The sequence below is a fragment of the Crocuta crocuta genome, unplaced genomic scaffold (assembly GCF_008692635.1).
Source record: "Crocuta crocuta isolate KB4526 unplaced genomic scaffold, BGI_CrCroc_1.0 scaffold556, whole genome shotgun sequence".
In the NCBI taxonomy this organism is placed as follows: domain Eukaryota; kingdom Metazoa; phylum Chordata; class Mammalia; order Carnivora; family Hyaenidae; genus Crocuta; species Crocuta crocuta.
Window position 1 is genome coordinate 919406 of NW_027527436.1, and position 25085 is coordinate 944490.

At 34.2% G+C, this 25085-nt stretch overlaps 1 pseudogene; it reads right to left on the reverse strand.

Annotated features, from left to right (window-relative positions):
* Positions 1 to 614: 614 nt before the first annotated feature.
* Positions 615 to 23754, reverse strand: LOC144227959 (translin-associated protein X pseudogene; annotated as a pseudogene).
* Positions 23755 to 25085: the final 1331 nt, after the last annotated feature.

Below are 25085 nucleotides of genomic sequence, written 5' to 3' on the forward strand. Positions count from 1 at the left end.
TCTTTTATTTTTCTATTTTTTTTTCAAATTGATATGAGTAACAAATTCTGAAACTGGATACCTGGTCAGTTTGATTTCAAACCTTGTTCAGGTCTAACTTCTCTTGATAAGAATAATCCAATTGTCTTTTAACTGTTCTCCATGAGACTTACTATTTTACAATGAATTTTCCATAGTAAGAGATTTAGCTAATATCTCTGAGCAATGAAGAGAATATTGAAATAAAATATGTCAAAAGAATTTTTTTTAGTATTCAGTGCATATAAAAGTTATGTTTAGGGGCGCCTGGGTGGCTTAGTCGGTTAAGCGTCCGACTTTCGTTTAGGTCATGATCTCGCGGTTCGTGGGTTCGAGCCCCGCATCGGGCTCTGTGCTGACTGCCAGCTCAGAGCCTGGAGCCTGTTTCAGTCTGTGACTCCCTCTCTCTCTGACTCTCCCCTGCTTGCACTGTCTTTCTCTCTCTCTCCTAGAAATAAATTAAAAAAAAAAAAAGTTATGTTTATACTATAAGTAGTCTATTAACTGTGCAATACCACTTTGTCTAAAAAATGTATTATCTTATTTACATATTTTATTGCTAAACAGTGTTAACCATCATCTAAGCTTTCAGTGAGTCATAATCTTTTTGCTGGTGGACGGTCTTGTCTTGCCTCCATATTGATGGCTACAGCCTGATCCAAGTGGTGGTTACTGAAGGTTGGGGTGGCTGTGGCTATTTCTTAAAATGGACAACAATAAAATTTGTTGCATTGATTGGCTCTCCCTTTCATGGACTATTTCTCTATAGCATTAATGCCGTTTGACTGTTGACAGTAGAACTTCTTTCAAAATTGGAGTTCATCCTCTTGAAACATGCCACTTATTTATGAACTAAGCTAATGTAATATTCTAAATCCTTTTTTGACATTTCCACAATCTTTACAGCATCTTTACCAGGAGAAGACCGCATATCAAGAAACAACTTTTTTTGCTCATCTCTGAGAAGAATTCTTCATGTGTTAAAATTCTAAACATGAGATGGCAACGATTCCATCACATATTCAGGCTCCACTTTTAATTCTAGCTCTTGCTAATTCCACCACATCTGCAAGTTTTTCTTCTACTGGAGTCTTGAATCTCTAAAAGTCATCCATGAGGGTTCAAATCATCTTCCCAACTGCTGATAATGTTGATGTTTTGACTTCTTTCCATGAATCATGGATGTTTTTAGTGGCATCTAATATGGTGACTCTTTACCAGAAGGTTTTCAGTTTGCTCCAAGGATTTATCAGAGGTACCAATTTTTATGGTAGCTATAGTCTCATCAAATGTCTTTCTTAAATAATGAGACTTAAAAGTTGAAATGACTACTTGGTCCATGGGCCACAGAATGGACCCTGTGTTATCAGGCAGGAAAACACCACTGATGTCACTGTACATCTCCATCACACCTTGGGTGACCAGGTGCATTGTCAATGGGCAGTCACATTTTGAAAATAATGTTTTTGTTTTGTTTTGTTTGAGCAGTTTGTTTTTATATCAGGCTTAAGCTATTCAGTAAACCATGTTGTAAAAAGATGTGCTGTCATCCATGCTTTGTTACTCCATTTATAGAGCACAGAATAGATTTTGCATAATTTTTAAGATCCCTAGGGTTTTCAGAAAGGTAAATGAGCATTGGCTTCAACTTAAAGTGGCCAGGTGCATTAGCCTCTAACAAGAGGAAGGCTTCCCTTTGAAGCTTTGAAACTTTAAGCCAGATATTGACTTTTCCTCTCTAGCTATGAAAGTCCTAGATGGAGGGGCGCCTGGGTGGCTTGGTCGGTTGGGCGTCCGACTTTCGCTTAGGTCGTNTTGAAGGCTGTTTCATCTACTTTGAAATCAGTTGTTTAGTGTAGGCACCTTCACTAATTATCTTAACTAAATTTTGTGGAATAACTTTTTGCAGCTTCTACATCAGTTCTGTTTCACCTTGCACTTTATTGTAATACTTTTTTTTTTTCCTTAAACCTCATGAGCCAACCTCTGGTAGCTTCAGACTTAACTTCTGTATCTTCTATAGCTTCCTCATCTCTTTCAGCCTTCACAGGATTGATGACAGTCAAGGTTTTACTGTGGATTAGGCTTTGGTTTAAAGGGATTATAAGACTGGTTTGAAATTCTATCCAGACCACTATAGCTTTCCCCATCTCAGTAATAAGGCTGTCTTGTTTTCTTATCACTTGTGTGTTCACTAAAGTAGCTCTTTGAATTTCCTTCAAGAACCTTTCCTTTGCATTCACGATATGACTTTGTGGCCCAATAAACCTAACTTTGGGCCCATCTTGTGTGTTTGTGTGTGTGTGTGTGTGTGTGTGTGTGTATTTTCCTTCCAATTAAGTTCACTGTTCTATATGGGCATAGTTTATGGTGCCCTAAAACAACTGTAATGCTAACGTCATAGATCACTGATCACAGATCACCATAAAAAACAATAATAAAAACATTTGAAATATTGAAAGGATTACTAAAATGTAATACTGAGAAGCAAAGTGAGTAAATGCTGTTGGAGAAATGGTGCTGACAGACTTGTTAGGAGCAGGGTTACCACAAACCCTCAATTTGTTAAAAATGCACTATCTGTGGAGTGCAATAAAGCAAAATAATAAAGCAGGCGTGCCTGTATAAATATGTATTTATCAATCATCAATCAATTAAAATATTTAAAATTTAATCTTACATATTTCCACCAAGATTTTTTTCACTAAAGAAAATGTTCATTCATACTTGTAGTAAATTTTAAAAACTACTAAAGGGGCTCCTGAATGGCTCAGTTAGTTGAGCATCTGGTTTCAGCTCAGGTCATGATCTCATGGTTCGTGGGTTCCAGCCCCACATCAGGCTCTGTGCTGACAGCTCAGAGTCTGGAACCTGCTTCAGATTCTGTGCCGCCCCCTATGTGTGCCTCTCCCCCATGTGCTCTCTCTCAGTCTCTCAAAAATAAATAAAGCTAAAAAAATTAAAAATCTTTTAATAAAATAAAATAAAATAAAAACTATTAAAATTTCCCAATTGAATGGTCTACCACCTGTCACTTTATAATTAACTGTAATTGAAAATAATTAACTGTAATTGGTATATTCTTACCAAGAACATGATTTTGTTTTGTTCCTATTTTGGAAACTTTCCTCTATCCTCATTATTTCAAGGACCAAGTTTATATTTCTTGCTCTATGTAAGAGTGAAAAAAATTCTTACCATACCTTATGTTACTGTCAATTTAAAGAGTCATATTGTATTATCTCTCATGTCATGGGTCTTACACTCAGAAACCATCCTTTCCTTCTTCTTTTAACTTTTTGTCCTTTCAAAATTACATACTTTTGAGGTAAACTTAATAGTTTATTTATTTATATAAAAATAAATGATCTGATCAGATTAATCTGGTTGCACCATGACTTCTAAATCCTTAAATGTAAAGACAAACTTCAAATTGCAGCAATCAGTGTATTTACATGGTTTATGGTAATTGGAAATACCCCCTCCATTTCCCTCAGGCTTAATTAGGAAAAACATCAAGAAGTTTAGTGACTTTAATTAGCCAGTTATTCAGCATGTATTTTTTTTATAATTAAACAGTTCTGTAGCTACTACTCTCATCACTACTATAATGAGGAAATAAATTACCTCTTAGAAATTGACCAGATTTAATAAGCAATTTCAGTGAAAAGTAGATTTATCTTGACTCCAGTAGTCAATGGGTATGACCATCTCATCATTTCTGATTTATGGTATTCAGAGCTTCCCTAAATTGAACATAAACTACTTTAGCTGTAATATAATAATGAATTTCTAACTTGATAACATGAATCTCAACTTAAGTTTAGTAAAATCTACTGAATTAGTTAATATATCACAAAGAAGAATTTTTTATTAAAATAATATACTGTCACATTTCTAGAAACTTTTGATTATCCATTTTTGTATGACAAAATATAAATCTAAAATGAAGAGGGCATTAGCAATTAACTACTATTCACAGTTTCAAAGGAAAAAAAATAGCGGAATACAACCAAATTCAGATATTCAGTGACCTCAAATGAAATGAGAAAACAACCATTAACTATTTTCTAATTGTGTATACTTTTTAAATGAATACTAATAGCTTTAATCACATGATTTGCTCACAATTATTAATGCCTGTAAAATCAGTAAAAATTTTCATTCAGGATTAAAAACAAAAGTGATGCTTAACTTAATAAAGAGAATAACAATCTTTTTACAATCCCTTTTACATATTTATATTGAAGTTATGAAGTTTAATTACAAAGAAAATCAAACACTAAATTATTTTTCTGAAATAGTATGATTCATACGCAGTAAATGTATTATTACTATTGTTAGTTATGTCAAAGTAAAAGATAATTAATTCTTCAGTAATGATATTAAAAAAGTTAACAATGTAATGAGACAGTTTAAAATAAACTAACATGTTTGTAGAATTTATGAAACATGTCGAAAGCCAAATAAAGTCATGGGTGAGTCATCTTAAACACTGAAACATAACAAAATTATCTTGGGAAAATCAAACTCATTTACAAAAAACAAAAGAAAACTTAATTTAAGTAAAAGTAATATTGATATTAGAGATAGGTATTTACACTCGGACTTCTTATACTTCAAGAAGCAATGAAACCTATCTTTAAAATATGTGCTTTCCTTCCAGGCTCAGTGTCAATCTAATAGCTTATCCTTGAATTTCTATCATTTCTCCATGATCAGACATTAAATGTTCCTCTAATTTTCAAGTATTCAAGAAAGGAAATCTTGATGACAAAAATAAATAAATATTTAGAGAGCTGACAGTAAAAGCTTTTATGATTTTTTTTTTTTTTTTTTACTGTGTGTCAAATGTTATCAACTGAGGCTGCCTTGTGTGGAGTGTGGGGGTCAGGGCTCGGTTCATATGTTTCCACAGTTAGGAAGCCAGAGCGGAGCAGAGCTACCAGGGCTCTGATGAAGACATCAGCACTCTCTCTCTCACTCTCTCTCCTCTTCTTTTCTCTGCATTGCCTTCTTTTCTTTTCTTTCTTTCTTTTTTTTTAATTTTTAATGTTTTATTTATTTCTGAGAGAGACAGTGTGAGCAGGGGAGAGGCAGAGAGTGAGGGAGACAGAATCTGAAACAGGCTCCAGGCTCTGAGCTGGCTGTCAGCACAGAGCCCGACGCGGGGCTCGAACCCATGAACTGTGAGATCACGACCTGGGCGGAAGTCGGACGCTTAACGGATTGAGCCACCCAGGTGCCCCTGCATTGCCTTAGTTTCAAGCACAGTCACTCATCATGCCAGCCTACATTTGACGCATTGTGACCCCCTGAAATACTTCAGTAGGCATTTTGTCAATTCTCATTCTTTATTCCAATCCATGTGTTGTTAGTAGTCAAAATTTAAATTTTGTTATCTTTAAATAAGATCTATCTTTAGGATTTTGTCCTTAAATAATAGATATCAATGTGCTACTCACTTTCCTTGCCTGAAGTTAAGTGACTGCTACCTTCGCCACGGTTAATTTTGGCCATTTCATTAAAAAAATAGGATAGTTTTCCTCTTCTTTTAAGCCACATCCTAATGGTTTACTCATTTTTTTCCGTTTAATTATTATTTTTAAGTGTATAACATGATGTTTTGATGTATGTATTTAGTGTGAAAAGATTGCCACAATAAATTTAGTTAACATCCATAACCTCACTTACCTGAAATACCTGGAAGTTTATTCTTTGACCCCCTTCACCCTTTTCATCAGATAGAAACAAATACTATACGGTCTCACTTACAGGTAAAATCTAAAAAAACCAAACTCTTGGACACAGAAAACACACTGGTGACTTACTCTTTATAATGGAGTTTTGCAGTAGCCAAGGAAATGCCTTAAATGGGTCTTAGTCACATTGGCTATTGTTTCTAGCTCCCTTACCTTTCCTTTATCAACTTGAATTTTAGAAAAATAATTCCACTTTTCAAACACTACAAGGTACATGAACCTGTCTCCAACATCTTGGCTCATGAACTTAGGCATATTGTCTTTTCTATGAGGGCAGAATCTGTCTCTCATTTCAAATCTGCCAGGACTATCGTTTGTCCCTTTTGTACGGGTTCTTGCTGAATCCCCCTGATATTTTATCTGATATCATCACAGCCTTTAGCATTAATAATTAATTATCTAGGCAACAAGAAAGAACAAAATTTTCAATAGCCATGTATTTGATACTTTGATGAGGATTTCTGACTTTCTAAATAGGAAACACAAAATCTCCTGCCCTCCTACCCCTAACACAATGTACTTTCGAAAATCGCATGAGTCATTGCCAACAACCTAGCACCAAACTAATTTATTTATTTCATTAAATAATCTATTTTATGTGAGAAAAAATATAACAAAAAATGGCTTTAAAAATAAGCAAACACACAGATTCACTCATAAAACTGGGAAGTAGAGTGCTTTATAATCTTCAAGTAGAGCTGAATACAAGAGCAGAAACCAAATCACCAGGACCTCCTCTCTCTAGTTGTGCCCTCAGGTCTTTTTCCTTCTGTGCTATGTTTGTTCTCAAGTGATATTTTATATGTGGTGTCAAACTAGGTTCCAGTCACTCTATCCCTACAAATTATAACCCTAGGAAAAACAAAACAAAAAACTTCCTTTCTGGTAATTGCATAAAAAAGACCGAGGTATTGCTATAATCGACTAAGTCCATAATGCGCTTATCTACGAAAGAAAAAAAAATGTCCATGAAAGACTGTATCCAGGATGAGCCAAATGAAAACTTCTATAATAATGTAATAGTTAGAAACTCTCTGGAAAAGAGTGTCACATTTTCCAAGTGTTAAGTAACTATAACAACTGCATACAGTGGAGAGTAACAGATGGTGGAAAATCTCTAACACTAAAGCATGTAAGGAAAGGTAGAAATGGATCTTAATGCGAGATGTAAGACTTGCTTCCATGTGTCTATGTAACTATTATTAGCAATAAATGGGAGACTTTGTGTTGTGTTTCTCTAGTTTACAGTACCTTACATAATATGTAGATGCTCAATAAACTCCTCATAAATGAATGAAAGTGGTTCACCTGCTCTCACAAAGGAATACATAAGAAACTATTCTGAAGAGATTTTAAAGCATCTTAAAATTTACTGGACATGTGACATTTAATTTGACATAAATGGAATAAATTATCTATACTTTTCTTTAGATTGGTAGAAGACTTCAATATTGGAGAGATGAGCATATTTGTCATTGTTAGTGTAGTCCTTTTCAAAGTTCAATGACAAAAATGAATTCTAAATTTTATGATATTTTGTTGATTTAGTGTACTGTAGAAGTCTCCTCCATCCATTACATTTTATTTGCTAACTGCCTTAATATAGCAATTAGAAGTCGATTAGAAATGTCCAGGAACAATAATACTTAAAGATCAATTAGGAACCCATGCTGCTAGGAAGATTAAATATTTACTAAAATAACAACAGCCTTGAAACTAATGGTTCAAACTTCATTACTTGAATACATTTTTTTGAACTGCTATTTTCTGCCTCACTTCACTGTAATTGCAAAATGTAATAGTAGCAGCAAACGTTTCAGGCTAAAGTACATAAAAGGCACAAAGCTTTTAGGTCATAATGACACTTTAGATATTGTACACAGAATCACAACCACTTTTTGGTACAAGTTTATAGAGGTGTGATTGAAAAGAAGGCTTGGTAATTATATATTTAAGGCTAATTATATTTAATGCAATTGATGGAAAATAAAGCTACTAAGTTTATTTCTTATGGGGAAAAACAAAATCGAAATGTGTTGAACTACACATTATGTCTTAGTAATTTAAATGGTAACAATAAAGCCATAGTTATGCGAAAGTTAAGTCACAAGATTCCAAAGAAGTTGTTTCCAATCTTTTACCACTGGAAATGCTGCTGCTATAAAAAGTTTTACCTGTAAAGTTTGTGCACTTATTGCAGAGAATATTAAAAGGCATTCGGTAGTTTTTAACAATGACTTATAGACATTTCATATTTAAACCTTCGAAGGGGTTTCTTCCACATACAGCAAAACTGTCCCATCAATATTCTCCGAATAAGGTAGCCAAAGATCACCATATCTATAGTTACACAGGAGAAACACTTAAGTGAAATGACTTCAAGAATACCAAAATAGACTCATAGATAAATACACAAACACATAAACAAATAAAGTAAACATATGGATAAATCCAGTTCTGAGTAGATCTTCAGGGACGGCCAGATCTTCGAAAGAGAATGTAGGCTTATTTGCAATAGTGACGCCTACTAGAAATACTCAGAAGTAATCTAAATAAATTGGGGTTTAGACTTATCTCCTATCCTGGTTGCTTTTTTCAGGGAGGAGATAAGAATAAAGATTATTTGAAATTGTTCAACAGAAACTATGCATTTGAAAAAAGTGACGATCTTATTAATAATATAACAGGATGATATATAAAATTGAAATGTTACACAGATTGTAGGATATATTTATCCCACATGTTTAGTTGGAATGCTCTAGAATTTACATATATATGAATATATATGTGTGTTTATATATATTCTCAATTTAAATGTAGGTTTTAAATATAGATAGCATTTTCTTAACAAAATTGATTAAAAGTAATATTCATTCAAAAAATGGCATGTGGTTAAGAATTATATGTGGGATGACAAAGAAGAAAATAATATTTTAGAACATTTTTTTCTAATAACCAAACAATAAACAAAAAGAGAAATAAGGTATGTATCACTAATTCATTCTTGCAACTTTCCACAAAAGCTATGAACATACAAATAATATAGATACCTATGAAAAATGTTCATTTCTATTAGCAAAAGTCACTTATAGAAATAAATGAAAATAAAAAGAAATAATGTCTGAAAAATATTTTTAAAGCCAACCAAGATTCAAGATATTTGTTGTTTTCTTTTCAAATCACCTTTCACTGTGTCCTTTGAAATGTGAAATGCCAAATGAGTGATAAATTCCATTTTGTAAAGATTCTTTAAATTTAATGTGTCTATAAAGTTTTTTCCCATTTATGCAGTTTTTCAAGGTCAAAAACCTAGCGTCATCCTTTATTCTTTCCTGTCTTTACCACCCACAACCAAATGATCATTAGCTGTACTGAAAATTATCTACTTCTTCAGTGTCAACATTAAATTAGAGTATTTTCTGATATTTACCTCTCAACCAGTCCAACAACCTCTAATGTGAGTCTATGCATTCGTTTTTGGAACTCCAATGTATTCTCCAGTAGCAGCTGCCAGAATGATCTTGTTAAAATGTAAATTTGAGACAGAATGGAATTAAATGTGGGCAGAAAATATAGAACTACGCTAAATACAGTACGCCAAAAGTTTTAACTGAAGAGATATCTATGTTTAAACAGTGTGAATGAAACTTCATAAAAGAAATAGTTGGAAATGCAAAGATGAAAATGTGTTGCTGCATCTTCACGTCTCAGATACACTGGAGGATTTTTTTTATGTTTCTTTTTTCTCTTTGCAAGCATCTGGATATTAAACCACTCTTGGCAAGAGATGTGAATAAGTAGACAAGGAAACAGCTTGAAGTTCCTTGGTCCCTATGTTTTTTCCAAGCAGTTAAATAATTTGAATTTCTACAGTAAAACTGTGTTCTAGTCTTGTTACTCTAGGAGGTGTTAGACTGAATGAGAAAAATGAGAAATAATGATTAAATTTATGAGTACTTTTTGTGACTTTATACTAAATTTTTAGTGTTCATAAAACCTTAACATACTGCCAATCTTCCTCTTCCTCCTCCTCCTCCTCATCATCTTGCTCTAAGCTTTCCCATCTCAGTGAACAGCAACACCACATATCCATTTGCTCAGGCCAAAAACCTTGGATTAGTTTTTGATTTATCCCTTTCTCATACCACATACTAAGCCAACCTTTTAAATTATAAACATTATTTAGTAACTCCAGCTAACACTCTAGCCCATACCACTATCAGAGTCCCCTTTTTTTGACCTACAAAGAGTCACCCAGAGACTTATTTGCATTTTTTCCCTTATGCCAGACTTATTTTCTTTATAGAATTTATCATTATTTAGGTTATACGTTATAAAGTCTTAGATACTATGCTATGAATATATAACAGCATCTTATACTAGTTATTTACTTGTTTCTTGCTACTCTTGTCCCCACCAAAATGAGTAGTGACATTCCAGTAAAGTTCTATATCACTAAATTATAGAATAGTGCGTGCACTAATCTTTTAAACATATGATGAGTAATGTGTCATTGGATTACTGTATGTTAAAACAACAATGAAAGGCCACAATACAATTGTTAGAATGGCTAATTTAAAACCCTAACAACAAGTCAATGTTGATGATGTGAAGCAACAGGAACTCTCATTCACTGCTGCTGGGAATGCAAATGGCACAACCAATATGGATGACAATTTGGTTGTTTCTTACAAAACTAAATATATTCTTACCGTATGATCAAGCAATTGTGCTCCCTAGCATTTACTCAAAGGAGTTGAAAAATTATGTCTACACAAAACCCTGCACATGGATATCTACAGGAGCTTTATTCAAAACTGCCAAAACTTGAAAGCAATCACTATGCCTTACAATAGGTGAACAGATAAAACTGTGGTACATCCCCATACAATGGGGTATTATTCAGTGATAAAAAAAGGAAATGAGTTATTAATCTATGAAAAGAAATGGAGGAAACTTAAGTGCATATTGCTAAATGAAAGAAGACAATTGGATAAGATTCACATTATATGATTCTAACTCTGATATTCTGGAAAAGGCAAAATTATGAAAACAGTAAAAAGATCATCAGTTGTGGGAACAGACAAGGGACAGAAAAAAGACAAAAGACAGGAATGAATAAATGGAGCAAAAGAGATTTTCAGGGCAGTGAAACTATTCTGTATGGTATTGATATACTGGATACATGCTATTATAGATTTGTCAAAACCCTTAGAACCTACACCAAAACAGTGTACCCTAATGTAACCTATAGACTTGGGTTAAAATAATGTCAGTATTGGCTTATCAACTGTAAATAAGCATATAACACTAATGAAAGAGACCATTAACAGGTAAAACTATGTGTGTGGGGGTGGGTGGGTAGGTACATGAGAACTCTGTACTTACCACTCAATTTTTCTTTAAAACTGAAACTTCTTTAAAAAAGAAAGCCTTGGGGCGCCTGGGTGGCTCAGTCGGTTGAGTGTCCGACTTCGGCTCAGGTGATGATCTCACGGTTTGTGGGTTTGAGCCCCACATCGGGCTCTGTGCTGACAGCTAGCTCAGAGCCTGGAGCCTGTTTCAGATTTTGTGCCTCCCTCTCTCTCTGATCCTCCCCTGCTCATGCTGTCTCTCTCTCTCTCTCAAAAATAAATAAAATATTAAAAAAAAAAAAGAAAGAAAGCCTTAAGTTAAAAACTTAAACCTTATTAAGGGAAGAAAAAAAGTATGAAGAACATATTAAGGACGCACAACAAGAATGAAAAAATCAACACTGAGAAAGAGAATATTATGTGAGCAATTCACTATTTGAGGTAAAAAGGAAAACTTAAAAAATGACAAATTATTAAAATTGTTTTGTTGCTCATGTCACAATCCATGTTTCTTCAAATTCAAAATATAATAATTCTAGATATGAGGCATTTCATAGATGTAGTCTGAAGGTATTGTTATATCCATGATTATAAGTAGTATGTTTATAATGCTAAGTAGAATTTACAACCAAATACACATAGCTTGAAAAATGGAAGAAACTAATTAAAGAGATAAAATTTATTCTGTTTACTAAAAAATCTGAGTTCATCTGTGAAATTAGTAAAATTAATTCTATTTTCAAAATGCATGTAATTTTATTTTATAAAATACTTTGGCATGAATATCAGAATGTTTTTCATATAAGCTAATTATTAATATCATGATTGATTTAAATGTTTAGAACCAAGACGATATATCTATACCTATCATCTATATCTATATCTATACCCATAGCTATATCTACATCTAAATATCAGAACATGACACTTTTTGTTCAAAACCCACCAAAGATATCTTATTTCAAACTAAATTCTACATTCACAAAAATGACCCACAAAGCCCTACATTACCCAGCCCCATATAGGGCTTCTGTTTTGTTCTTTCACGCCTTCCCCTCCAAACACTATTGCCTCTTATCAGTGTTTGAAGGCATCTATCAGACTTCAATCACAGGGCCTCTGAACCTGTTATTTCTCCTTCCTAGAACGATCTTCCCCAGATAATCTCATGACATTGTTTCATTTCTTCAAATTCACAAAGGCCTTTTCAGACTACCATTTTCACCCAGACCACCACAATCATCCAGAGCAATTCTTGTCCCAAAGGTCTTTATGGACTACTCCATATAAAACGCCAATTTCTTAGGCCACACTCCTTTCTCATTATTTTGTTTTATTTCTGCCCATCACTTATACAGTTAAGTCACTTAACTGAATGTAAAAATGAGTTCCCAAATATTAGTTTTTATAAATGTCTATATTTCCCACAAGAATATTAAGTTCCACAGAGGGCAGAGATGTGATTTTAATTCACTGATAACTCTTTTTCTATCCCTCTCATTGTCTCTACACACATATACATACACACACACACACAGACACACATGCACACACACACACAGGTATGCATAACAGATAAGTTTGTGTTACAATATTGCCATAATTTAAAAAAATATATAAAGTTATGCAACATATTCAATTTAAGATGTTTTTGTAAGTTTATATGAATAGTACACTATCAGAATTTTCTCAAATTATTACATAGTCATCTTTGCCTTAGACGTTGTACTGTATGTATCACACATAATTATTAGAAAGATTCTAATCAATGTATTAATTAATATTATATTGTGATGAAATAAAATGGTTAATGAGAAATAAATAAATTTATGTTTAAATTATGTTCTTGACTTTATCGAATATACAACAAATTACTTTAGCTTTCTCATTCTCAGATTCTTATTCAAAATTAACTGTATAAATGGGGTTTGTTATGCTTAAATGACACAATATTTTTTGCTTATGATGTTTTATGAAAAGTAGACTAAAGAATTTTTATCAATCTTCTCAGAGTTTATAGAGCATGGAAATAATCTAGATCTGGGAAGCAGTATTGATTCTTGTGCATAAAATGTTTTATTTACTTTTTTGGGACACAATTATTGATGCTTCTTTAAGTTCTCACAATGATTCTCCAACTATTTCTTAAAGCAATAGTAGTAATTAATATTATTCCAAAGAAATGAATTTTTGTTTAAATGATTAATCTATAAAAAGCCTAAGTTTAAGAAAGGCTGTATTAGATTATAAACATTTCTATAATGCTGTGTGGAAATATAGTGTATCTGAACTGTCTTTACTTTGAACAGTATTAAATTCTCTCTCTCTGTCTCTATGTTTATATATGTTAGACATCAATACATTTATTAGATGTATTAATTTATGTAGCTAATAAAGATATTTGTATTATATAATGTATATGGTGAATATAGGTATGCAATGATGTTATATATATATTTATTATCTACCTATAAATATATCTACTAGATGTGATTATAATATAATATATAATATGGATATACATATGTATGCTATATGTATGTATTATATATAGGGAGAGACTATAAATGACTGAACCATATTGATGCTATAAAAACACAATATTAGATATTTTCACTAAAGTATATAACTGAATGAAAATGTAATCATCTAATAAATTTAGTTCACATGAATCAAATTGAATTATGTGACATGAATTCTTATTAAATATTTGAATTCTTATTATCTGTAAAACTGAATATTCATATATCCCCAGATGATTTTCCAGGTTGAGAATTATTTTAACTCAAAGCTTATGTATGCATGTTTTAAAGGTCAGTTAATCCAACATAAGCTTCTGTTTGATTTTATGTGAAGTTTTTTCATTCAAATTAGAGTATAGTAGAATATCTCAAAACTCTCAGGGCAAGCTTATTGGATTATTCACAAACTCATATTTGTGATAGAATATGATTTTGACATAGAGGCACAGACTCAAATTATCTACTAAGTAAAAGAAGTGTTAATTTGTGTGAGTCTATTTACAAGCTAATTTACATGTGTTTTGACTGAGGTATTTCTTGATTGTGTGAATTATTCTATATTGTCTTCATGATTTTTATTCAGTGTTAGAACTGTCTTCGGTTGTAAAACATGCTGTTATGTTTTATGGAATTAATTAGCCATTTACAGTTGGTAAGAGTTTGAAAACCTTATAAATATGGAAGGTTACTCAATATGGTTTCCATCCTAGTGGAAAATATTACAAAGAGAATGATAATATGTAGTCAGTTTTTGGTCACTGTAGATCAATAAATTTTAGAGCAAGTGAAAATGAAGAGAATGATGCTGTTTGCCTAAGGCATTACAGTATTAATCATGTTAATATAGTCATTATAAGTTAAAGAGAAGAACTTAACATTCTATAATTTATATATAAATCCATCCAAGTTTCTCTAAAGTTAAACTTATAGTAGACCAACAGGAAGTTGATATAAAAGAATAAAGTTGGTATTTTTGTGACATTAAATAAAATCTCTCATTTTAAATATATATTTAAGTATTGAGCTTTTCAAGGGCACACAGATCTGGAAGTCTTTCCCAGCCACAGTTCTCTCCTCATTCCAACTCCATGGCAAATAGGTTCTGAGGCATTCTTAAGTCAATATAGTAATATATTTTTCCGAAGTCAGAGATAAAAGACTAATAAAAATAATGACATAAATATGTTATAGTGATCAGCATTTTTATGTTTTTTTTATTTGTCAGTGTAAGGAACTGTACATGAATTATCTAATTTAATTCTCACAACAGCCTGCTTTGGATTCTGTGTCTCATTCTCTCTCTGTTGCTCCCAACTCATGCTCTGTCCTTCTCTCTCAAAAATAAATAAACATTAAAAAAATCTAAAAGAAAATGGTATAAAGTAAACTTCATTCTCACAGAGTGGCCACAAGGTACAGCCTTAGCAATGGGGAGTTTACTGAGAATATACAACCAGCTCTGTGATGAACACACACTACTCAAGTTTCCTCCTCTGGCTATGTTCCCTCTTAGAGAGGTTGTGCACTGGGCCATGTCAGGGGCTGGAGATGCTCTGGGTTTCCAACCTGCTGCTTCTTCTGACCTCAGAAGAGGAGACACCCCACTCCACTGGGGCTGCCCCTGCCTAGGCCTTCTCCCTCCTGGTCCTTTTGTCAATGTTACAGTTTTTAGCCCCCCATTCTCTCTTTCAGTAGTGGTCTGGGTTTTAAATGATAAATTTTAACTGCCTCTTGGTGAAAAATATTTTTTAATAAACATTTTTTTACCTCCTCAAAAAGAAGAATTAAAAAACAAAACAAAACCAAAAGCAAAACAAATCAAAACCCCAAAAAACAAACTAAACCAGACATTCAACTGAGTTTCCCAAAAGGGCTTCATTTACTGTAGCACTCCCCTGACCCAGAGTCAGTCAGGTCTCTATAATGTCTCACTGACAAACTTAAATATAAGCCTCAAGGGGATCAAGTTCACTTTTCAGCAAATTACTTGCCTTCCAAAATAAAATTCAACACTCTTTAATGAAAGACAATAAAACCAACCTTCAACAGCCATTCTATATATAATGACAAATGGCTTGGGAAATTTACAGTCTTCATTTCAAGTGGGCTCTCAAACTCCCATGGGACTGCAAAATCTTTGCTCAGCTCATTGTTACAGGTTTCCCTTTTGGAATCGGCAATCATTTCAAAAGAAAAATGGTCCCAAACACCCATATCATCACTCTGTAGTTTCCTCCAATCCAAGATTACAGCCCCTCACATTTTCACTGTCTTTGTAGCTTCCCTTTGCCTTCACACACAAGATTTTCATAATTGTCAGTATTTTTAAGAGGAAAAGTTGATCATAACTTTATGTGATTTTTAGAATATCCTTCCCTTTCGTCTTGCCTTCTTAGCTAGTTGACGTTTCTCAATGACCAGAGGGTATTCGTTTTCATATACTGTGATCTTTGATTTTTAAACTGTTAAGCTTCACTTTAAAAAGAAAAAAAAAGTAGGCTGTCAGAGCTAAAGGTCAGAATAGGTATTGAGAGTGTATTTATTAAGGGTCTAATAGATTGGAATACCTAATAATACAAATATACGTTCAAAGACTATAATATAATAAAAAGGCTAAAGTAAAATTAAAGGACATTTTCTCTAGAATTTGAAGGAAAAAAATCATGAAAAAAATCAATAACTTTAACATTAGCATTCATTCAACAGGAAGTGATTCATAACTAATTCATTTCACCATCTCATCTATATTTCACTGATGTGAACAAATAGAAATGTATGGTTTGTAATAAATAAGTTATAGATATGCTTTATGTTTAATATATGTAACCTTGATTTAATACAGTTTCTCAGAGATCCAATAATGCTGACTGATATGATTTATAACTTCTTTCTAACATTTTGTGTTCAAAAGGTAATTCTGCTAACTCTCAAATGAGTTTTTCTCAATATAACCCAGAGACTATTCATTTATTATTAAATTTTGTGAAATTTCTTCATCAGGGTACTTGACACAGATTGTTTCCAGATAGAACATATTCTTCGTTACTCCTTTCACAGCAAAATATCTTTCTTACCTATATTTCTGTCCAAATAACTAAATAAATGAAGCAATACCCCTTTAAAAACAATAACAGAATGGTAGAAGCTTCCTCTTAACAATAAAACTACAATAGTAGATTTTTAAGTACATAGTTTCTTATTGTCCTATTATAATTTTTCTAGTAAATAAAGAATGAAGAGAACAGGAAAAAGGAGCAAATTTAGAATGAGATGTTGGGAGCCATTCTGAGCCCACTAGTCGAGGAAATCCCTGGTGAAGCTAAAGCAAGTTTGCACGGTCTCTTGCCAATCAGATGACGACCGATATCCACCCCCACTCAATTATTTCTGCTTGAGCACCGACCCCCAAGGTACCTTGTTGATCCGTATCAAGAGCGACTTGTCCCCTTATTCCAGCCCTGGTATGCTGATTGCACCTTGTGAAGGAACTTATTGTGGGAACTTCTTCTTTTGATTATGGGAACAGACATCGTGTCTCCAGAAGGTCCTGTTTCCCTCCATACTTTCGCTTGAGCTATGAACAGGCTAATGACCCTTACTCATAAAAGATTGACCTTTACATGTACAATGCTGTTTCTACCGTTGCATTAGTCCAAGAGGTTCATACAGCTCAACATATAAATCAACTAACCAAAAATATCTCTCATGCCCTTGCTATTCAAGAAATCATGAAACTAGACACAAAGGTAAATGCACTCGAAGAGGTTATTCTATGTATTTGAAATGAGCTAAACTCTTTAATATGGTTGGCTCTTTGGTGCCATAAAAAATATAACTGGAAAATCAAGTCTTGTCTGGAGACAAAGAGCCTAACTTAGAGAAAAGGAACAGATAAGAGCAGAACATAAGTTACCACATATACCTTTGCTAACTGGTGATGTATAGCAGCCCCTTCCCTAAGGCCTACATTCCACAAACACCTTCCCTTACCCTGGCAGCTGTGATGAGGATAGATAAGAGTATCTACAAACCTATGACTTAATCTTAGTGTTATTAAAAGGTGAACACCCTGTTATTTTCTTAGTTACTCAACCTCACTATAATTGGGGCAGTTCTGCAGGAAGACTTCTGTAAAACCTGTTTCTGTACATTTTCCAAAAAACATCTTATCACAGAGAACTATCCGTTGTAAAAATTCCATCTTCTGATTCCATGTTAACGTTTGACCTATAAATAAAGACACAGAAACCAACAGGGCAGAGACGCCTACTTGGTGACCAGAAAGACTCTTGGGGCTCTCACTCCCTCCCTTGCCGACACCGTCCATCCTTCAGGAGCCCCTGGACCCGGCCAGAGCTGGATTCTGGCAGTGAGAGAGTGAAACAGAAACAAGGAAAGAAAAAGAAAGAGAGCAAATATTCTGATTAAAAAAAGTGAAGATTTAAAAGTTGGTTTAAATAGTAGGTTCAAGAGTTGTTGATCTAAGTTAATTAAAGGTTAAATGTCAATTTGGTTATGTTTTTAAGTACTATATTTTGTGTGTTTTTTAAAATTTTTATAGGTAATTATTTTTGTTCAATTTTTTTTAAGTGAGCTTGAGCCCCAGTGTCGGTTCAAACTCACAACCCTGAGATCAAGAGTCTCATGCACTACCGACTGAGCCAGCCAGGCACACTTATTTTGTTTTCTTTAGAGAAAATAAAAGTAGCATAGGTGTATGCTCTGGGATTCTGGTGGGGAGAAGGAAGTACTGATGTTTTGGGTTGCTTTTAGGTGAACTGATGAGGTGAATGCATGACAGAATACTATCTCAGTCCATTTGGGCTGTTATAACAAAAATATCACATACTGGGTGACTTAAAAAACAAACACTTCTATCTTACATTTCTGATGACTACAAGTCCAAAATCAAGTTGCAGACAGATTCATGTCTGGGAAGGGACTGTTTTCTGGTTCATAAGTGGCTTTCTTCTCATGGGTCTTCACATGGCAGAAGGTTCAGGGAGTTCTCTGGGGTCTTTTATAAGAGCACTAATTGCATATGAGAACTCTGTCCTCATGATCTGATCACGTCCCAAGGACACACCTCCAAATATAATCATACTGGGGATTAGGTTTCAACATATAAATTTAGGGGGGGGCACAGTCTCTATAATTCTGCCCTGGCTCCCCAAAACTCATGTCCTTGTTACATGCAAAATAAATTCATTCCATCTCAATAGCCCTAAAATCTTAACTTGTTCCAGCATCAACTCAAAAGTCTAAAATATAAAATCTCATCAAAATCAGATGCAGGTAAGACTGTATGTACAATTCATCCTGAGGCAAATTGCTATCCAGATGTGAACCTTGTAAAGCTAAGCAAATTACATCCTTTCAAAATACAATGGTGGGGAGCACCTGGGTGGCTCAGTCGGTTAAGCATCCCTTCGGCTCAGTCATGATCTCACAGTTTGTGGGTTCGAGCCCAGCATCAGGCTCTGTGCTGACAGCGCAGAGCCTGGAGCCTGCTTCAGATTCTGTGTCTCCCTCTCTCTCTGCCCCTCCCATGCTTGCACTCTGTCTCTCAGAAATAAATAAATGTTAAAAAAATTAAAAAAAAATACAATGGTGGGACATATATAAGATAAAAAAAAAACAAAAAACCTTCCATTCCAAGAGGGGGGAAAAAAAGAAGAAAGAGGTAATAGGTTCTAGATGTCTCAAATCTAATGCTGAAAAATAACAATAAACCTTAAACCTCAAGAATGATCCCCTTTGGTTTACTGATCTGTCTTCACAGCTCCCGGAGGTGGCAGTGTCACTCCCCGGGATCATGGGGACAGCCCTATATTATCTCTCTGCCTGGGTCCTACCAGTCTGACTGCTGGCTCCATCTTTTGAAATCCAGGTAAAGGTAGACATGCCCACTTGGGCTTTTAAACACTGCTTGCTGGTGAGGATTGAGGTTGGAGGAAGCTGCCAAATTTGCTTCCTGTGTACTCCTGAGAGGAGGCCATCATGGCACTAGAGCCTACCAAAATCATATCTGGGACAGCAAAGGAGCCTGGTGCCAGAGTGTGAAGGGAGCCTACAACATGAGGTGGCTCCTGACCTGGCACTGTGCAAACAGTGGGTTCCAAAAGCACAAGTCCTCCTTTGAAAATACACTTCCTCCCAGGTCCTTGCTTTCTGGGCCTGTGATGGTTACAACAGACCTGATGATCTCTGAATTGCCTTTGGAGTCATCCTTCCATGGTCTTGAAAAATAGCTCCTGGTCCCTGGTGTGACAGCTTGACCCACACAAATCTTCCTCTAAAATGGCCGATTGGCTACACCCTTACTGTTCTCATATTTAGCAATATGGATAGGCTGAGGATTTTCCAAAGTTTTAAGTTCTCCTTCCTTTTTTTCCCTTAACAATTCCATCTTTAAGTCATTTCTCCCTTCATGTAATTTACTATAAGCAGACAGAAGGAGACAAGCCAACATTCAACATTTTGCTTAAAAATAGCTCAAATTAGTATCCACCTCATTACTCACAAGTTCTACCTTTCACAAAACAATAGAACACAAACACAATTTCTGCTGCTTTATAACAAAGTTTTCCTTGCCTTTAGTTTCCAATACTACATTCCTCAGTTCTATCAGACCTCACTGGAATGGCATTTACCGCTTTTATTTTTAACAATGTTCAGTTCAGGATTACATGAATATTCTCCAAGTTTGAGGCTTTCTCTATAGTTCTTTTCTTTCTGAGCAGTCACCAGAATCACTTTTAAAGTTATGCCCATGGCAATGCAGCCTTTTTCTAGCATCACTTCAAAACTCTTCCAGGCTCCACCCATTCTCCAGATTCAAAGCTGCCTCCAGGTTTTTGAGGTATTGGTTATAGAAGCACTTCACCTCTTAGAACCAATTTCTGTTTCAGTCCATTTGGGTTGCTATAACACAGTTCCATAGAATGGATGGTTTAAATAACATTTGTATCTTAAAGGTCTGGAAAATGGAAGTCAAAAATCAAGTTCCCCATATGTTCAGTGTATGGTGAGGGCCATATCCTGATTCATAAAAGGCTGAATCCTTGCTGTATCCTCACCTAGCAGAAGAGGCAAGGGAACTCTCCAGAATCCCTTTTAGAGGATGCTATTCTCATTGATGAGATCTCCACCCTCATGGTTTTCCAAAACACACCTCCAAATACTATCATGCTGAGGATTAGTTTTCAACATATGAATCTAGGGCAAGACAAATGTTCACTTTATAGCAAAGACCAATATTCTCTGGCTAATAACCTCCTTTGGTTATGAAAAAGTTCCTTTAAGATTGATAAAGTAAGGTCAAATGTAACCTATGACTATCCAAGACATTTTCAGAAGAATGTATATTACTTAAAATTATCATAAACTAATATCACAAACAACTGTCTCTATAAAGGAACTTGTATATTTTTTTTAGAAATTATCAGAATTGTATATATTTTTAAATAATTCATAAAACTATTCATTGACCTATTAACTTGTTTTTTTTGTTTTTTAATATTTTATTTAAAGACTTCAATTTTAGACACCTGTATGACATTCATCAATCCATGTATTATTATTTTATTTTTAACATTATAAATAACTTCAAGTGGCATAAGAAACAAAATTATGTAATAAGACTATATTTTAGCAGTGTGTCTTTGAATAGGGAAACTAAAAAATCTTACTACCATCAAAACAAACCAACCGACCAAATTTATTATGCATGTCTATATTTTATTTTCCTTTCCATGATTTTTTTTTTTCTCTTTGGAAAATTTTGCTTTCAAAAGATCAGGCTCCTGTAAACAGAGCACCTAGTCTTTTTTTTTTTTTTTTTAATGTTTTNTGCCCCCAGAGCACCTAGTCTTTCCAAAAAAATAAAATCCAGTATCTAGAGTCTCGAAAATTACACAACCACATGGAAATGTCTGGTTGTCAGCTAACAGTGTCATGCTCAAGTCAGTTTCACCTCACAGGGAAGAATCTATAACTAAGTTCAGCAGGCAAATTCCAATTCTAGACCCTACTGGAGACTATCATTGTTTTTCCCAGCTGTGTTGACAATTGACTTTTTGCTGAAGCATACATGACAAATTTTCTTTGGCAACTTTTTATACTATCAAATAACACAATCTGACAACTATAAATGTTTGAATTAACTTAGTATTTGGAAAATTTCAAATGCCATTAAAATTATTTAAATGTGATTTCTTATAAATGTATCTCCAAGAAATATGCCAAATGTAATATAATGACAACAAAGGAATTGCTAATAATCATTACTAAAAGCTTTTTCAGATGTATGTATAAGTATACAATTAAACTTAAATACCAGTGAAAATATTACAACATAAGCTACAATTCACTGTCAGACTTTCTGTGATAAAGGATAAAAATTAAATGTAAAAACTAAAATCTGGGTATTTTTCAATTTTTCTGAAAGGTTATTTCAAATGGATTCAAAATTGCCTAAACGTGTGCAAGAATATAATATGAATTCTCATTATAACACCTCATAAAATTAGGTACACTGATAACCTAATAATTTTTTAAATTCTTGTTCTTTGGAATAAAATATTTTGGGAGCCTTGGCAAAATATTACCAAGAAATTTAAACAGGAAAGTCAAGTTCAGATATACAACTAAGGAATCTTTTCAATATATAACAAAATCACCATTTTAAATTATAAATGATGTCCACTAAATATTATCATTCCAAAAACCACACAAATTAAAATAGGTATGGCAGAAAGTACTCTCTGAAGCATGTTAACATTCCTAAGATAAACAATGAAGGGTAGCCAACAAAAATTTAGATAAGCATATGTGCAAAATTTGCATTCATTCTTTTATGAGTAAGATATAAGAAATGATATGTTTTGATAATTTTATGTACAGCTTATATACATCTTAAAACATGCACAACTGAAAACATTTCTATATAAAAGCCACAAAAAAGTTGAACGAAATACTAAATAATAGTCTTACAAACTGATCTCTCAGGAGAATAACAACTGAAGTATGGTATTCTAAGAAATGCCCTTATTGGGGCACCTGGGTGGCTCAGTCGGTTAAGCTTCTGATTTCGGTTCACGTCATGATCTCACAGTTCATGAGTTTGAGCCCCACATCTGGCTCTGTGCTGACAACTCAGAGCCTGGAGAATGCTTCAGGTCCTGTGTCTCTCTCTCTCTGCCCCTCCCCTGCTTTCTCTGTCTCTCTCTCTCAAAAATAAACATAAAAAAAATAGAAAAAACCAAATGCCCTTATCTTGAGCAATCATTTCTGTTTTAATTGAAAACACATCCGTCAGCATATGTTTTGGAATTTCTGAACCTCTGACTTTCAAGGCATAACCAAATATTATCCACTTTGGCCAGACTTTGTCTCAAGGTAGACAACTTCTTAGAAAGTGCATAAGGTCCACTATTGCCAATGAATGAAAACCCATCACAAACCTGATGTAAAAACTGGCTCACTTCAAATGGGGGTGTCAATGTCCCCATCTCCCCATCTGTTATATACAACTGCATCAACTCTCCAGTTAAATGAGCCACGCCCAGAAGGTAATCAACAGGAGTGATTTTTAGTTTCCAAGTTCCAAACTTAGTATCCTGTGCATTAGGATACTAATTTCATATTCCTGTAAATATTATTTATTTGATTTCATCCATACTGATAAATGATCATGTTCTGATGAGGTGTTGAAAAGAGATAACATCCACATATTCCTTCAGTTCTGTAGTAATGGCTCTATGGAATTGATGCACGTCTTCTGAGAGCTCCTGAGCTACCTGTAACACCTTTTGTCTAATACCATTCCATTTAATTTTTGAGTCAGTCAATATCTCTTCCACATCAGGAACACTTATAATCCTATGGAGAGGAAAAACTGTGCTCTTACTTTCAACAGTTATATCTCCAAGAAGTCTCACAAGTCTCTCCTATTTGTCATGGTTTGCATCAAGTTCCTGCTGAAATGATTTGCAGGGCAATATAACAGGGGCAGATGAATTAAGATCCTTCTCTGGTTATGTGGGGAACTGCCATGCTTCCCTTTCCTGAACCTCCTGATCCTTCTTTGCTGCTCATGTTGGCATGGCCTACAGTGAGATGAGCAGAGACTGAGGGCCTTGGAGCCAGTGGCGTATGTTAAGGTGCTGGCGGGATAGCCAGCCGAGTAGCCCTCTGCAGCCAGCCAAAGTCAACACAGTTTATTAATTTACTGGTATAAATAACACACACACACACACATACTTGGCATAACTCCTAATGAAATACTGTATTCTTATGATGAATTTTGGAAACCAATAATATTAACTTTAGGAACGGTGGTAAATCTTGGTGTTTGGTTTTATGTTTAAAGGCTAAAGGCTCTTGGAATTTAGTTTAATGTTTATTTGGCTAAGACTTACGCTGTGTTTAATATCTGCTCTAGCTGCAGATGTCAGAAGCTAAAGTTCCTTCTGCTGCTTTTGTCTCCTCTGTTTTCTTGGATTTTCCTTGAGACTCCTTTTTGAATAAGGTCTGAGTCTTATAATTCTTTTCAGCCTCAATTCCCAGGTAGCATATATAAGGCTGTTGATGTGGCAGTAAGATGTGGGACAAGAGAAATATTCTCTAGTGGTAAGATCAAGTTAGGTCATTTTCTGATAAATCCTCTGCCCCTGGGCTGTGATCTTCACAAGTGCTACTCAACCTTTTCCTTTTTTTTTTTTTTTTTTCCCACCTTAGGTGACATAGGAAGGTTGGGGGCCTGGAGGGCTGGGAATGGGTATTTCTTTTTCTTCAAACTGGTAAAACAGTTCCTATTATGGATTTGCCTTTATTAAATAAATAATTCTCTGAGCATATTCCAAAATGGTACTTTTCCCTTATCCCTGTTGTGGGAGGATTTTTCTCAGACTTTCACAGTGAGAACCTGTAAGGCTCCTAGAAGGAAAACTACAAAAGTGCAGGAGATCCTTAGGGCTGATTTTCCTGAAGTTTTTATATCTCAAGCTAGTCAGCAATAGTCTCTAGCAATTAGTCAACTGTCCTTTATTACTACTTATGCTGACTCTAGTGGCTATTTCTGCTTCTGATAAATTATAAGCTTTGCCATCTGATGCCTTTCTTTCTAATTTCTCAGGGCAATGGTTTGCCCTGTGGCCTTAATTATCTGATGGATCTAAGAGAGTTATTAATGTTGGCTTTTTTAGCTTTTTTCTTGCTATAAGAATGGGAGTGAGTACTTCCAAATCCTGTATTTGGGCTGAACACTGGAAGTCTAATATTAATTGTATGGTCAATGAACTGTTAGTGGACATGAAATGGGTTACTTTTGGGCTAATGGTTTATTTATGTATTTATTTTTTATTTACATTATTGTTTTTGAGAGAGAGAATCAGTTTTTAAAACGATTTTTTAATGTTTTATTTATT